This window comes from Octodon degus, unplaced genomic scaffold (assembly GCF_000260255.1).
Source record: "Octodon degus isolate 3935 unplaced genomic scaffold, OctDeg1.0 scaffold00406, whole genome shotgun sequence".
In the NCBI taxonomy this organism is placed as follows: Eukaryota; Metazoa; Chordata; class Mammalia; order Rodentia; family Octodontidae; genus Octodon; species Octodon degus.
Window position 1 is genome coordinate 547814 of NW_004524982.1, and position 2902 is coordinate 550715.

Here is a 2902-nt window from a genome sequence, read left to right on the forward strand (position 1 = left end):
ATTTCTGCTCTAATCTTTATGATTTCTTCACATCTTTGGGCTATGGGTTTGGTTTGCTCTTCCTTTTCTAGTTGTTGAAGATGCAGCATTAGGGTATTTATTTTTTCCTGTTCTGTTTTCCTAATGTGTGAGTTCACAGCTGTGAATTTCCCTCGGACATCTACTTTCATCGTATCCTATAAATTTCGATAAGTTGTGCTTGAATTTTCATTGAATTGTAGATATTGTTGAATTTCTTGTTTAATTTCATCTGTGACCTATTGATTGTTGAGTAGTGTGTCATTTAATTTCCAAGTATTTAGGGTATTTTTCTGGTTTCTTTTCTCATTTACTTCCAGTTTCATTTCACTGTGGTCAGGTAATGTGCATAGGATAATTTCTTTTTTCTTACATATACTTAAGCATCACCTGTGGACCAGTATGTGGTGTATTTTAGAAAATGACCCATGTGAAGCTGAGAAAAATGTGTATTCAGCTGTGTTTGGATGGAACACTGTATATGTCCACCAAGACCATTTGTTTCAAGCTCTGATTCAATTCTGTTATTTCTTCATTAAGTTTTTCTTTGGTAGACCTATCTTTAGGGGAAAAGGGGGTGTTAAGTACTCCTGTTAAAATTGTGGTATTGGATATTAGATTTTTCATATTCATTAAAATTTGCTTTTTATAGTTGGGTGTTCCCATGTTTGGTGTTAAATATTTAAGAGTGTTACCTCTTCCTTCGGAATTTTTCCCCTAAGCAGTATATAGTGGTCTTCTTTATTTCACTTGATCATTGTTGGTTTGAAGTTGAGACTGTCTGAGAATAGGATTGCTACCCCTGCTTTTTTCTGAGGTGCTGGGTCATGTAGTATTGTGTTCCATTCTTTGACTTTTAGCCTATGAATGCCTTTATGAGTTAAATGTTTTTCTTGTATACAGAATATAGTTCGACTTTTTTTCCTAATCCACTGTGCCAGTCTATTTCTCTTCATTGGTAAATTCAGTCCATATACAATGATGATTATAATTGAGATGTATTGACTTGCGATTGACATGTTATTTACCTGTTATCATTTAGTTCTTTTTCTCCTGTGTTTAATTGCTTGCCCTATTTAGTTGTTTGCTTCTGATCTCATTCGTGAAATTCTGATCATTTTGGTCCCTCTGTAAAACATGTTTCAGTAGCCTGTGTAGGGTTGGCTTTGTCATCACGAAATTCTTTAGCTGTTCTTTGTCATGAAAGTATTTCGTTTCTCCATCAAACTTGAAAGAGAGTTTTGCAGGGTATAGTAGTCTGGGCTGGAATTTCTTTTCATAGAGGAGTTGAAGTACTCTGCTCCATGCTCGTCTTGCCTTCATCATTTGTGAAGAGAAGTCGGCCATAATTCTGATGCGTTTTCCTTTAATGTGATCTGCTTCTTTTCTCTAGTGGCTTTCAGTATATTATTCTTGTGCTGAATTTCTGGGATGTTGATTATTATATGTCTCAGTGTGCTTTTCATTGGGTTGAGGTTACTTTGCGTTCTGTACTCTTCGGTTTCCTGAATGTCAGATTGTTTCCTCATATTTGGGAAGTTTTCTGCTATTCTGCCCACATTTTTTTAGTGTCATTTGTTTTGACTCCTTCTTTCACATTGATGCCTATTAGTCTCACATTGTTCTTCTATGCATCTTCTTGCAGGTGATGGCTTATTCTTTCATTCATCCTCATTGTTTTTAAGAGATCATTTGTTGCCTTTTCACTAGCTGTAACAGAGTATTCAAGATCTGAAACTCTGTCTTCACTTGCACTTAAACGGTTTTGCGAGCTTGTGACAGATTTTAATTTCCTCTATATGTCTTTGACTCTGCGTCATTCGATCCATCTATTTCCTGTATTGCTCATTCAAGGAATCTGTCATTTTTCTAATCTCCTCTATTTTTTTTTATCAGTGTCTTCTTTAGAAGCAGGTATAAATTCTTTTACTGAAGTCCTTTTTTTTCAGATTGGGTTTCCTCCTAATGTTTCTGTAGTTGCTTCTTTACTTGAGAGGCTATGAGTTCTGAGATATTTTTTTTTTCCAGAAAAGAATTCTGCTCTGAGTTCCTCTATAACTTTCTACTGTTATAGAAAGTTGCTTATTTACTATCGACCTTATTAATTCATGCTTTTGAGCCAAACGTGGGTGCAGTTGTTCTGGGTGGGCATTGGGTTTCCTCCATATGTTTCTGCATTTGATTCTTTACTGCAGATGTTGTTAATTCACGTATTTCTTTTTTTATTTCCAATCTGAGTTCCTCTATAACTTTGTGCAGCTCGTTCTTTATTTCAGAAGCCATTGATTCACTCTCTTTCAGCTGTGTGATTCCCAATTAGTTCTGTGTTAGTGTCCTCTGCACTTGTTATTGGTGGGCTTGGGTTCTGAGTTTGCATTATTTTTCTTCTCGTCATTTTGTGTAGCACTGTCTTCTGAACTTTGTTGTAGATCTTTGTTGCATTTATAGCCTTAGCACCTACTGAAGTTCAGGTGCAGATGTATAAAGTTTGGATTTATCTAGCTATGTCTGGCTTTGTCTGGCTGCTGTGCTAAGTTCCTTCTGCTTGATGCCCTTGTGGGTGAACCTGTTGTGCCTATCTGTCAAGATTTTCTGCTCCTGTACTAGTTGGGTTGTTCTACCCTCTATACTCTCTGAAGGTATTGCAACTGCAGGGTTTCACCCCACGCTTGTATGCCAGGCCTGAGTTGAGCCTGCAGTTTCAAGATGGAGTAGGGGGGAGAGGAAACTCTACCACACACTCACCAAGACTGGGCTAAGACTGGATCTGGGGGTTCCCAGAACACGGCAGAAATTCCTACCCTGTGTGCGTGGTGTGTGAGTGTACTACGGATAGATGGGGGGTGTCTCAAGGGCTTGGAAGTAGGTTTCACCCATGCTGTGC